Here is a 15,210-nt window from a genome sequence, read left to right on the forward strand (position 1 = left end):
ATTCGAGATAAAGCGACCAACCTCTTCAGGTCAGACTATCCGACCTCTTCTCAAAGAGCTCAGCCAAATCGACAGGAGAGCCCAGATTAAGGGCCCAAATAAAGGAGCACGACCCGAATCCTAAGGCGGCCTAAGCCTATAAAGATGAAGGCGGTTCCGTTGAAGATACGCTGACCTCAACTCAAAGATAAAAATAAGATAAGATAACTAACTTATCTTATCCAAAAGGTCACATCTCACCATTATAAATACACTGGAGCACCGAGGTATAATTCATACTCTAATTCTACATAAAACCTGCTTAATACCTGTGCTAACTTAAGCATCGGAGTCTCTTGCAGGTACCCCCCACCCTCCGGTGGCCAAGGATCAGCAGTGCGGTAAGTCCAACGAGTCGGACACGATAGCTCCGGCCGCCACCAGCCAGCCGGACACGCCGTCTCCGACCTGTACTGAAGATCTCATCCGAGATCGACCTCCAGTTTCAGGTAACCCTCGGAACATTGGCGCTGTTGCCGGGGAACCTGGAACTCATCCCAACACCATGGCGGACAACCATGACAACGATCACGATTCAGATCTGGAAAACAGAACGCCGCACAAAAACGCGGACACTCCACCAAACGACACCCCGGAATCCAACGGAGACAAAAATCCAACAAACCTGGGGGCGATAGAAGTACTTCAAGATCGCTTGAAGCAACTTGAAAAAACCCAACAACAACGAGAAGTCGGGAAGGATCTACAAAGAGAGATACGGCGACGTCGAGAATTGGAAGAAAAATTACAGCCATTGGAAGCCGATCTCAAATCAAAGGCCCCTCGGATCACTCCTGAGGAAAGCTCACGTAAAGAACAGGATCCATTCATCAGAGAGATCATGAAAACCAAAATCCCAAAGGACTTCAAACTCCCAGATATGACTTTATATGATGGCACCACAGATCCCAACCACCATCTCAGCAATTTCAGAAGCAGAATGTACCTTACCGACGCCTCAAACGCCATTCGCTGCAAAGCTTTCCCAACAACTCTCACAAAGATAGCAATCCGATGGTTCGACAACTTACCTCCAAAGTCCATCCCAAACTTCGACGACCTAGCCAAAAAGTTCCTGGCCAGATTCTCCATCCAGAAAGATAAAGCCAAGCACGCCCTCAGTCTACTGGGGATCAAACAAGGAGATCGGGAGAGCCTCCGCAACTACATGGAAAGATTCAACAAAACATGCATGGACATACAAAGCTTACCAACAGAGGCCACCATCATGGGACTCATCAATGGCCTATGAGAGGGGCCATTTAGCCAATCTATATCAAAGAAGTACCCTACCTCATTAGACGAAGTACAGGAGCGAGCAGAAAAACCCATCAACATGGAAGAAAATGCTCGATTAGGAGAAACCTCAAAATCTGGGAATCCCTACCGAGATAAAGACAAAAAGAAAGAAGACTGACAAGGGGAGAAAATTAAAAAATACCATAATTATACTCCCCTCAGAGCATCCCTAGTCGAAATATACAAAGAGGTCTGCCATACAGAAAAGATTCCCCCAGCACGGCCCCTCAAAGGAAAAAGAGGAGGAGGAAATCATAAGGAATATTGTGAATATCATCGGGTCAGAGGACACGCCACCAACGAATGCTTCGACTTGAAAAATATCATAGAAAAATTGGTGAGGGAAGGAAAATTAGATCGATTCCTGGCCACCCGAGATGATGATCAAAGAAAAAGACGAAGGGATGAAGATACCGAACGAGCAGAACGATCACCTCGGACACCAGAAAGACACGTCCATATGATACATGGCGGATTCGCAGCAGGAGGGATCTCCAAATCTTCCCGCAAAAGGTATCTCAAAGAAGTATGTCATGTCGAAGGAGAGGAGGAAGCACTCAACATCCCAGCGATAACATTCACTAAGGAGGACGCGTCCGGCATCATCACAGGACACGACGATCCTATGGTCATCACAATCATATTGGCAAACGCCAACCTACACCGCACCTTAATAGACCAAGGGAGTTCTGCCGACATATTATTCAAGACAACCTTTGATAAACTCGGCTTAGAAGAAAAAGAACTTAAGGCGTATTCAAACAGTCTGTTCGGGTTAGGAGATACCCCGGTTCGACCACTAGGATATATATCACTACATACAACCTTTGGAAAAGGAGACCAATCCAGGACCCTCAAAATAGACTACATCGTGGTCGATGTAAGTTCAGCTTACAATGCTCTCATAGGTCGGACAACACTCAACCAACTCAGCGCAATAGTATCAACCCCACACCTATGTATGAAAATCCCAACTCCAAAAGGAATAACCACGATAAAAGCTGACCAAAAGATGGCACGTCGCTGTTATAACGAAAGCCTAAACCTCAGAGGCAAAGGAGAAGAGTTCCACGCAATCGAGTTGGGCGGAGTTCAACGACGAGAAGATCTTCGCCCCCAACCAGAGGGCGAGATAGAAAGAATTTAGATTGGAGACACCTCGGAAAAAACAACTAATATCGGCACGATCCTCAAAGGAGATTTAAAAGAATTGCTAATACAATTCTTGCGAGATAATGTCGACGTCTTTGCATGGAAAGCAGCGGACATGCCAGGCATAGACCCTAAACTAATGTGCCACAAGTTGGCGGTCTATCCAGGATCTCGACCGATACAGCAGAGACGAAGAAAGCTTGGGCCAGAGCGGTCCCAGGCTGTGGAAGAGCAAGTACATGCACTACTGGAAGCTGGATTTATAAGAGAAGTTAAATACCCGCTATGGCTAGCCAACGTCGTCTTGGTGAAAAAAATCGAACGGGAAGTGGCGAATGTGTACCAACTACACCGATCTCAACAAAGCTTGCCCAAAAGATCCATACCCGCTCCCAAGTATTGACGCCCTGGTAGATGCTTCCTCTGGATATAAATATCTCTCGTTTATGGACGCGTATTCAGGATACAACCAAATTCTCATGTATCCACCAGACCAAGAAAAGACCTCGTTTTTAACACCAAAGGCAAACTACTGTTACATCGTGATGCCCTTCGGTCTCAAGAACGCTGGAGCTACTTATCAAAGACTAATGAATAAAGTTTTTTCGGATCACATCGGAAACATCATGGAGGTCTATGTGGACGACATGTTAATAAAAACACAAACCGAAGATACATTGTTATCCGACCTGGCTCAAGTGTTTGACACCATAAGGAAACACGACATGCGACTCAATCCCGCAAAATGTACCTTCGCAGTAGAAGCAGGGAAATTCTTAGGCTTCATGCTCACACAAAGGGGAATCGAAGCAAACCCAGACAAATGTCAAGCCATACTCAACATGAAGTCCCCAACCTCTGTCAAAGAAGTACAACAACTCAACGGAAGATTGGCCGCCCTATCCCGATTCTTAGCAGGAGCTGCGATAAGATCTCTCCCCTTCTATGCTACTTTAAGAAAGGGAAAACGGTTCGAATGGACAACAGAATGTGAGCAAGCATTCAAAGACTTCAAGGAGTTCTTAGGACGACCACCTATCTTATCTCGACCACGAGAAGGAGAACCGCTCATATTATATCTCGCAGTAGGGAGTCGGGCAATAGCCTCAGCACTAGTCAGAGAAGACGAAAATGGGCAACAACCCGTCTACTTCATTAGCAAGGCACTACAGGGATCCGAGCTGAACTACCAGAAAATAGAAAAATTTGCCTATACTCTTATCCTAACGTCTCGATGACTCCGCCCGTACTTCCAGGCTCACACCATTAAGGTTCGAACTAACCAGCCCATAAAAGGAATATTGCAGAAAACAGATCTAGCAGGCAGAATTCTACAATGGGCAGTCGAGTTGTCAGAGTTTGACCTCCAATATGAAGCTCGGACGGCCATCAAATCACAGTATCTGGCCGATTTTATCACAGAATTCACAGATGCCCTAGAAACCCCCATAGAATGGAACCTTTACGTGGATGGTTCTTCAAATAAAACTGGAAGCGCTGTGGGCGTGATAATAGAAAGCAACCAAGGAACCCAGGTTGAGCTCTCCCTCAAGTTCGGGTTCCCGGTCTCAAACAACCAGGCGGAATATAAAGCATTATTAGCTGGTTTGAAGCTGGCTAAAGAAGTCGGAGCTCAAAAACTCAACATTTACAGCGATTCACAAGTGGTTACATCACAAATAACAGGGAGCTACCAAGCCAAAGATCCCACCATGAAAAAGTATTTGGATAAAACCAAGGAACAGCTCGGACAAATAGGGGAGTATAAAATCTGCCACATACCCCACGAACAAAATGCCCGAGCTGACGCACTCTCAAAACTAGCCAGCACCAAACCAGGGGGCAATAATAGAAGCCTCATCCAGGAAATGTTGCAAAACCCGTCAATCTCGGAAGAGGAAAAAGTCTTGACCATAACAAGTTAGAACCAAGGATGGATGACCCCTATAGCCAACTACCTCAAAACAGGAATGCTCCCCACAGAAGAAAAGGAGGCAAAGAGGTTAAAAAGGGAGGCACAGTACTACACCATTATAAACAACATCCTGTACAAAAGAGGAATCTCGAAACCTTTACTAAAATGTGTGCCAACCTCCAACACAAAGGAAGTGCTAGAAGAAATACACGGCGGTATTTGTGGCAATCATCTCGGAGCACGAGCTCTCGCAAAAAAAGTACTCCGGGCGGGATTTTATTGGCCAACTCTACAGAAAGAAGCCACAGAATTTGTAAAGACATGCCCACAATGTCAGAAACATGCCAACTTTCACATCGCCCCACCAGAAGAGCTCATCAGTGTGACCTCGCCTTGGCCGTTTGCAAAATGGGGACTCGATCTTCTCGGTCCATTCCTACAGGGATCAGGACAAGTTAAATTCCTCATAGTAGGGGTAGATTACTTTACAAAGTGGATCGAGGCAGAGCCCCTGGCCAATGCCACCGCTCAAAGAAGCCGAAAATTCTTATATAGAAACATTGTCACAAGGTTCGGGGTTCCATATTCAATAACCACGGACAATGGCACTCAATTCACAGATGCAGGCTTCAGAAAACTAGTAGCCGACTTGAATATAAAGCACCAGTACACCTCCGTCGAACATCCACAAGCCAATGGGCAGGCCGAAGCTGCTAACAAAGTCATATTGGCTGGATTAAAACGGAGATTACAGGATGCAAAGGGAGCCTGGGCAGAGGAGCTTCCACAGGTCCTGTGGGCATATCGAACAATGCCACATTCCACCACGAAGGAATCCCCCTTCCGATTAGCACACGGAATAGAGGCGATGATTCCAGTAGAGATTGAGGAAGGGTCGCCCAGAGTAGTTCACTACAATGAGGGAGCAAACTCCCAACTTCAGAAAGAAGAGCTCGACTTGTTACCCGAAATCCAAGAAAGAGCCCGGATCAGGGAAGAAGCTCTAAAACGCCGAATGGCCTCCAGATATAATCAAAAGGTAGTGCCGAGAAGTTTCACAGAAAATGACTTCATCCTAATCCGAAATGATATCGGAACAACTCGACCAGGAGAGGGAAAGCTGGCAGCAAACTGGAAAGGACCCTACCAAGTGGTAGAAGTACTTGGAAAGGGCTACTACAGACTGTCTGAACTCGATGGACGAGAGCTTCCCAGGTCATGGCACGCCTGCAACCTCAGAAGGTACTACATTTAGAAAAGATAAAAGATCTCATCATTGGATGCACTCTTTTTCCTGAAAAGGTTTTTTAATGAGGCACCAAGTTGAGACTCAGACAAATCCCATATGTATATATTTGCATTTTTCCTTTAAATAAAATATATTTTAGATATTCTACAAACATTTCAAGACGCATTAATCTAAAGTATTCATCGTCCGATTATAAAGCAACAGATCAGCAGAAAGTGAAAAATAATTTCACTGCACGATCATGATAAAGACAACCGTCCGATAATGGTGAAAATGCGATTCACCCAAAGGACGATCTAGAGACGACAACCGCTTTCTACAAATCGGCAAAGATGAACACAGAATAATGTAAGAAGTTATTGAAAGTGATCTAAAAAAGAACCTGACGAGGTTTTACGGATTGCTAAAATAATAACTTAAAGACTGGCTGACGTTGAGAAGTCGGACCAAGTCAACCCAAGTTATAAGTAAACCCTAGAAAGAGGTCTAGCCAACCCTATTAAAGAGGATTACTTTAACTTAGAAGGGCTCGACATGACAAAGTCAGCCCAAAATGAAAAGTTATAAAAGTAATCCCTAAAAGAGACCTAACAAAGGTTCAAGAAAGAAGATTACAAAAATAACTTAAAGGAGACCGATATAACGAAGTCGGACTCCTACTACTAACAAGTTATAAAAGTAATCCCTGAAAGAGACCTGACAAAGGTCCAAGAAAGAGGATTACAAAAATAACTTAAAGGAGACCGATATAACCAAGTCGGACTCCTACTACTTAAAAGTTATCAAAATAGTCCCTGAAAGAGATCTGACAAAGATCCAAGAAAGAGGACTACAAAAAATAACTCAAAGGAGATCGGTATAACCAAGTCGGACTCCTATTACTTAAAAGTTATCAAAGTAGTCCCTGAAAGAGATCTGACAAAAATCCAAGAAAGAGGACTACAAATAACTTAAAGGAGACCGACCTAATGAAGTTGGACTCCTACAATTGGAAAGTTATAAAAGTAATCCCTGAAGGAGACCTAGCAATGGTCCAAGACACAGGATTACAAGAATAGCTTAGAAGGGGACCAACGTTAAGAAAGCATACAAAGCGAAGAAAACCAAAGAAACAAGTTGGACCCCCACAACCACGACCTCAAAGGATTCAAGCTACAAATAACATAACAAAAACAACCCAAGGAGGTCGAGCCGCAAGATTTCGACATCAGCAGAAAACAGAAAAGATGCCTAGTCAAAAAACTACTTTTTACAGAGTTATAAGGACTCGAAAGGTCACCAAAAACTACTATAAAAAAGATAGCGATCTATTGTTTGTTTTTCAAAATAAAAGTTGCTAGATAAGCAACTAAGAAGTATCAGCAAATAAATAAAAGAGTTCTAAAAAAGCCCACAAGCCGGGCCAACTACACAAATTTTAAGAAAGGATCAACAAGCATCAGGAGCCTTCTTGGCAGCATCAGGACAAGGAGAAGGAGGGCGAGTCTGGATCGGCACAGCGTCCACAGTTCCATCCTCCTGATTCAGGATCTGGCAATCCAGGTCGGGCACAGCGGGAGGAACCGATGAGGTCGGCACTTTGGTAGAAGACACAGGAGGAACGACATCATCATCATCACCCTCATCATCCGGGACAATCTTGCCATCCCTGACAATATTATCCAAGCTAAAAAGGGTGAGATCGGCCTCGGGAGCAATGACCCAAACTTGCTCCTTCAAGTTCTCGTAAGCAGCAGTCACGCTGCCAACGAGATGACCTTGAAGCTCAGAATAATCTTCCCGGGCATGGTCGAGCTCCTCCCTCAGGCGCAGCACCTCTCGATAAGAGGTAACATAACTATCCTTGTGCATCAAGACTGCGTCCTCAGCCAACCTTAACGAAGCTGCCAATGACTGAGAACTCGCCTCCTCATTCTTCAAGTCCTTCTCCAGCTTGGCCACCTTCGTCTCAAGCTCCTCCTTTAACTCCTTCATCCGATCAAACTCTTGTTTCGCCTCCTCCATAAACGCTTTAGTGGCGTGGAGAAGGAGATTCTGAGCAGTCCAATATATGGCAGCCGACATATATGCCATCTTCACATGATTTTGGGCCATGAATTCCAAGTGATGAAGGATGGACACATCGTCCATGGAGAGAGCACCGTAGGAACCGATTTGTTGATCCACGAATTCAATAGCATTAAAATCAGGAGCATCAAGGTCGAAGGGCTCAGTAGTCTTTTGTTTTTTATTGGGAGGAGCAACAGAAGGAGCAACAGAGGCGACGTGAGGATCTACCAAACAAACTCGGGGTGTAGGGATCACTTTCTTCACCCCGGCGGAACTCTGCACTGATGGCTTCTCGCGCGCCTGGGAGGATCCCTCCCCAGCTGCCCTGGCAGCAACATTTCTGGCAGTAGTCGCCCTCTGTGCCCTCTTAAAAGCTCTCATAGCTTCATTATTCTTCATTGCCTCTGCAAGCAAAACAGAAAATTCAGCTACAAGTCGGATAAGTCAGAAAAGACAGCTACAAGCAACATAACCAAAAAACACAAGATACCCAGTTCAGTTTGAAGAAGAGAAGGATTGGTTAGAAATTTCTTTGTGTCAAGATGGGGAGGTTGACCCCAGCGTTCTTCCAAGATAGTCACAAAGGCTCACTCGACCTCATCCAACATCTCCCACGAATACCGGGAGACCTCACATCTTTTTGCCATTCCAAGGGAAAGGCAGGTTCATCATTCTCATCCAGAAAAAAGGGCCGAGCTCCTTCAACAGCTCGGACCTTGAAAAAGTTGTTCTTAAAATCACGGAACGACTCGTCAAACATGAAAAAAACTTTCTTTCCTTAGGTAGAACGAAAAGAGACCCAAGCTGACTTTTTTTTTACCACACCGGGCTTAGTCAAGACAAACAGATAGAAAAAGAGAGATTGGAAAGCAGGAATACCAAAACCATCGCACAGCAATTGGAAAATTTTAATAAAACCCCAGGAATTGGGGTGAAGTTGAGAAGGGGCAACATTACAAGACCATAACAGGTCGGTTTCAAATTGAGTAAAAGGAAGGGTAATATCCAGTTGACCAAAGAAAAAATTGTAAGCATAAAAGAAGGGGCGATTGTCAACAACTCGAGTCGAGAAGCAGACTCTCTTGTCAGAAGAAAGAGGAACAAGCTCATAGTTCTTCTCGTCACCAGAATTACTACAGACACTATGAAACTGCCTAAGCTGAGCACAAAACTCAGAATCAACCAGCGAGACACACATGAGAACAATGGAGTCCACCCAATCAGCCATACCCGCAGGGACCTGGGAAGGCATCTCTACAATGTTATTTCAGGAAGACATGAGGTCAACTAAATCCTACAAAAAGAAAAGAAGAATGGATTACTTAAAAACATCTCGGACAGGGGGCAAAACATCTCGACGGGTGAATAAACAAAGAAGGGAAAACCCCAAGACTTAAGACAAAAAGTCTTGGGGCATCCCTTGGAGGCAGTAAACAAGCAAGGTCTTCAAGTTATTTCTACAGCCTACATCCCAGCACTCATCAAAATAAAATCCAGAAAGAAAACAAAGGAAGCAAAAACGCAAAAGGTCCACCCTTCTACAGTTTATCAGGAAAAGCATTTGCTCCTACAGTTTACCAGCAAAAAACACTACTTCTACAGTATATCAGAAATACCAAAAAGGCCAAGCAGCAAAGGCGCAAACTTTTCAAGCAAAAAATCATCAGCCAAGGCACAAACAGAAACGGCGGCAATATGCAAAAGAAAAAAGATTCAGACAACAAGAAAAAGATTCTCACCAAAAAACGAAGAAATTCCAGAGCATGCAACAAATCAAGCATGATAAAAACAGAAAAGATCCAAACTTTCTCCAAAAAGAAGATCAAAAGGAAAACTCCATCGCAAAGTCAAAAACAACAAGGAAAATACGAAATGGGACTAACCTGGAGACGGAAGAAGCTTCGAGGAAGAGTGGAAGCATAGAGATAAGGGCTGCCTAGAAAAACTCCAAGCGACGCCGCAAACACAAGAAAGCAGAAGCGCAAGCGAAAGACAGAAAGCAGATGAGAGAAACAGAAAACGAGAGAATAAAGGGAGAAGTTACGAAGAAGAAATGAAGAAGAGAAACCGTTTTTGATCACGAAATTCAAAATAAAAGCCAAGAGAGAATGAAGGGCAATTTAATGCCAATTAAATACGGATATTAAAACCGCTTGCGTTCCCAAAAAAGCGCTAATACAAAAGCGCGCGCTTTTAGAGGAAAACGTTCTACATTCAAAAAAGACTTTACAAAGAAAGGAATCGACAAATGCTTGAGTTCGACTTTAAGAAGGACCGAAGTCAAGGACTCGACCTCAAAAAGAAGATGGAGCTCAAGCAGGGGCACTGTTCATACCCTGGGTCGAGCTATCCGACCTGGGATGATTCGAGATAAAGCGACCAACCTCTTCAGGTCAGACTATTCGACCTCTTCTCAAAGAGCTCGGCCAAATCAACAGGAGAGCCCAGATTAATGGCCCAAATAGAGGAGCACAACCCGAATCCTAATGCGGCCTAAGCCTATAGAGATGAAGGCGGTTCCGTTGAAGATACGCTGACCTCAACTCAAAGATAAAGATAAGATAAGATAACTAACTTATCTTATCCAAAAGGTCACATCTCACCATTATAACTACACTAGAGCACCCAGGTATAACTCATACTCTTATTCTACATAAAACCTGCTTAATACCCGTGCTAACTTAAGCATCGGAGTCTCTTGCAGGTACCCCCCACCCTCCGGTGGCCAAGGATCAGCAGTGCGGTAAGTCCAACGAGTCGGACACGACAGCTCCGGCCGCCACCAGCCAGCCGGACACGCCGTCTCCGACCTGTACTGAAGATCTCATCTGAGATCGACCTCCAGTTTCAGGTAACCCTCGGAACACTTATCTTATCTAAAAAGGCCACTCTACACTATTATAAATACACTGGAGCACCCAGGTATAACTCATACTCTGATTCTACTAAAAACCTGTTTAATACCCATGCTAACTTAAGCATTGGAGTCTCTTGCAGGTACACCCACCCTCCGGTGACGAAGAATCGGCAGTGCAGCTAGTTCAACGAGTCAGACACAGCCGTTCCGGCCGCCACTCACCAGCCGTACACGTCGGCACCAACCCGTACAGAAGATCTCGACCGAGATCGACCTCCAGTTTCAGGTAACCCTCAGAACAGAAGGTAACATAGGAATTCTTGAGTTACTAATGTCCAAGTGATTGATAGTTGGTAGCCATTGACTCTAGCTCTCATTAATCCAATTAGTGGATGGCTAAGACTTATGGACTTGGATTGATATAGCTCACTTGACTTTCCTTTACTTGTTAAAGGATGACTTAGTGGGATTGATCCTTGCAATTATCATATTATGGTTAGTGATAAGGATAGAGATCCTTGACCACCAAACCTTGCCAAGACCTTTTCATCATTTGAATTCCTTTGCAATTTACTTTCCTTGTTTCCTATTCAAAACCCCAAAATATACATGTCCATAGCCAATAACAAGAACACTACCCTGCAATTTCTTTGAGAGACGACTCGACATTTAAATACTTTGGTTATTAGATTTATTAGGGATTTGTACTTGTGACAAACAAATTTTTGCATGAAATGATTATTGTTAGTTTAGAAACTCTACTTCGACGAGATTTCATTTGTGAATTCTATACCATCAAAAATCCATTCATCAGAGCCACTGATACAATTCCTAAAGGATAATGCCGATCTCTTTGCATGGAAGGCAGCAGACATGTTATAGATCCCAAGCTAATATGCCATAATCTGGCAGTATACCCTGGATCTCGGCCCGTGCAACAGAAACACAGGAAGCTCGGGCCAGAAAGATCCCAAGCTGTAGTAGAGCAAGTGCAAGCTTTACTAGAGGCAGGGTTTATAAGGGAGGTCAAATACCCGTTATGGCTAGCCAACGTTGTCTTAGTGAAGAAGTCAAATGGCAAGTGGAGAATGTGTACTGACTACACGGACCTCAATAAGGCTTGTGAAAAAGATCCCTACCCGCTCCCAAACATAGATACTCTAGTGGATGCCTCTTCCGGATATAAGTACCTCTCCTTCATGGATGCCTATTCAGGATACAACCAAATCCCAATGTACCTACCTGATCAAGAGAAGACCTCGTTCCTACCCCCAAAGGCAAACTATTGCTATATAGTTATGCCATTCGGGATCAAAAACGCAGGAGCTACCTACCCAAGATTGATGAACAAAGTCTTTGTTGACCATATTGGAAAGCTAATGGAGGTTTACATAGACGACATGCTGGTAAAAACACAAAGTGAGGAATCATTGTTGTCCGACCTCACCAAAGTGTTCAACACCATCAGAAAGCACGGTATGCGACTTAATCCCGTAAAGTGCACCTTCGCAGTAGAGGCTGGCAAACTCTTAGGCTTCATGCTCACCCAAAGAGGAATCGAGGCAAATTCAGATAAATCCTGGGCTATACTCAACATAAAAAGTCTGCCTTACGTCAAAAAGGTACAACAGCTCAACGACAGACTGGCAGCTCTGTCCAGATTTCTGGCCGGATCAGCCATAAGATCTCTCCCCTTTTACGCAACATTAAGGAAGGGAAAGAGGTTTGAATGGACAGCAGAGTGCGAGCAAGCGTTCCAAGATTTCAAAAAATTCTTGGGACAACCACCCATTCTTACCCGAGCACGGGAAGGAGAAGCACTCATATTATACCTCGCAGTGGGAAGTCGGGCAATAGCCTCAGCACTAGTTAGAGAAGACCAAAATTGGCAACAACCCATCTATTTCATCAGCAAGGCTCTTCAAGGGGCCAAACTAAACTATCAAAAGATAGAAAAGTTCGCTTACGCCTTCATACTCACTTCTCGGTGACTCCGCCCATACTTATAAGCTCACACTATCAGGGTTCAGACCAACCAGCCCATAAAAGGTATCCTACAGAAAACAGACTTAGCAGGAAGAATCTTACAGTGAGCAATCGAATTATCCAAATTTGATCTTCAATATGAAGCTCGGACAGCCATCAAATCACAGGTACCTGGCCGACTTCATTGCAGAATACATTGACATCCCGGGAACCCCCACAAAATGGAATCTCTACGTGGATGGATCTTCAAATAAAACTAGGAGTGGCACATGTGTAATTATAGAAAGTGTTAGGGAACCTAAATTGAGCTCTCACTAGAGTTTGAATTCCCTGCTTTAAATAATCAAGCTGAGTTTGAGGCACTACTGGCTGGTTTGAGGCTAGCTAGGGAAGTAGGACTTCAAAAGCTTGTCATCTTCAGTGATTCACAAGTAGTTACCTCACAAATAGAAGGAAGCTACCAAGCTAAGGACCCCACCATGAAAAAATATCTGGACAAAACCAGAGACCAGCTCGGACAATTCAGGGAATATGAGGTCCAACATATACCTCGAGAATAGAACGCTCGAGCTGATGCACTCTCAAAACTAGCCAGCATCAAACCAGGGGCAATAACAAAAGCCTCATCCAGGAAACATTGCCAAGTCCATCGATCTCGGAAGAAGAAAAGGTCCTAACCATATCAAGTCGGGATCAAGGATGGATGGCCCCCATAATCAACTACCTCAAATCAGAGATACTTCCCACAGATAAGAAAGAGGCAAAAAGGCTAATACGAGAGGCACAGTACTACACCATAATGGGCGACATCTTATATAGGAGAGGGATCTCAACACCCCTCCTAAAATGTGTGCCGACCTCCGATACAAGGGAAGTCTTGGAAGAAGTACATAGTGGCATGTGTGGCAACCACCTGGGGGCATGAGCTCTTTCTAAAAAGGTACTCCAAGCCGGTTTCTTCTGGCCAACCTTGGGAAAAGAAGTAACAGAGTTCATCAAAACATGCCCACTATGTCAGAAGCATTCTAACTTCCATATCATTTCACCAGAGGAGCTCATTAGTGTTACGTCACCCTGGCCATTCGCAAAATGGGGGCTCGACCTCCTTGGACCCTTCCCCTAGGGGTCAGGACAAGTCAAATTCCTCATTGTGGGAATAGACTATTTCACAAAGTGGATTGAGGTAGAGCCCTTAGCTAATGCTACCGCCCAAAGAAGTCGGAAATTTCTATATAGGAACATTATCACAAGGTTTAGGGTCCCTTACTCCATCACCATAGACAATGGCACTCAATTCACGGACACAGGTTTAAGAGATTTGGTAGCTAACTTGAAAATAAAGCACCAATCACATCTGTAGAATACCCACAAGCCAACGGACAGGCAGAAGCTGCCAATAAAGTCATACTGGTTGGGTTAAAAAAGAGACTACGGGACGCGAAGGGAGCTTGGGCTGAAGAGCTCCCACAAGTCCTATGGGCATATCGGACAACTCTACACTCTACCACAAGAGAATCACCCTTTCGACTCGCTTACGGGATGGAGGCAATGATCCCAGTAGAAATAGAAGAAAGATCTCTTAGAATGATCTTATACAATGAAGAGGCCAACTCACAAATTAAAAAAGAGGAGCTCGACCTATTTTCAGAAGTCCAAGAAAGAGCTCGGATTAGGGAGGAAGCATTAAAGCATCGAATGGCTCTAAAGTATAACCAGAAGGTAGTCCAACGAAGCTTCACCACCAACGATCTCATCTTAATCCGAAATGACATCGGAGTAGGTCGATCAGGAGAAGGGAAGCTAGCAGCTAACTGGAAAGGACTGATGCGAGGAATACCATCGGTAAGAAATTTCACAAGAGTTTCGCGTTGCAAGTGTAGCCCTCAACTGACAAATAATCCGCGAATCAAATTTTAAAGGAATTGGTTGTCACAAGTTCAACTTCAATAAAAGTAACCGAAGTATTCAAACCTCGGGTCGTCTCACAAGGAATGGGTAAACATGTGCCTCAACATTGGTTAGAATTCTGGGGTTGCAAAACATGAACAAGAATTTAAACTAAAAGACTCAATAAAACAAGAAATCTTAAGATGCAAGAAACTAATTCAAGTAGCTAAATCAAGGTATGAGCAATTCCAACTAATAAGAGAACGAGTAATATAATTCTACTCTAAAACTAACAAGTAGCTATAACTAAAATAAAGCAATTGAAATTTTGGGTTTTCAAATAAGAATAATAAAAGCAACTCTTGGCTAGGCATGGGTAATTAAAATCGACATCCATGTCTACATACCAAATATTGATAATTTTGAGGTACTAACCCATTAAGTCTACTTCTCAAAAGCCTTAAGTACGTAGTGTCTACTCCTAGACTTGAAGTACGTCAAATAGGTTTGATCACATCAACCCATAAGTCCCAACCTATCTACTAATTAGATTAGTAGTGGGTTAGTGTCAATGGGTATCAAATTGATCACCAAGGGTTCTCAAACCACCAATTCAATGAGACCCAATGACTCAAGGTCACTCAATTCTCTTAGCCTAGGCCAATAGTAAAGAAAACTACTCCATAATCAAAGGAAAGATTTCATCAAATACATGGTAAGCATTACTAAAAGACATATTCAAAATGGAATTGAATTGAAATTAACAAGTACCACACT

Source organism: Arachis hypogaea, chromosome 16 (genome assembly GCF_003086295.3).
Source record: "Arachis hypogaea cultivar Tifrunner chromosome 16, arahy.Tifrunner.gnm2.J5K5, whole genome shotgun sequence".
In the NCBI taxonomy this organism is placed as follows: domain Eukaryota; kingdom Viridiplantae; phylum Streptophyta; class Magnoliopsida; order Fabales; family Fabaceae; genus Arachis; species Arachis hypogaea.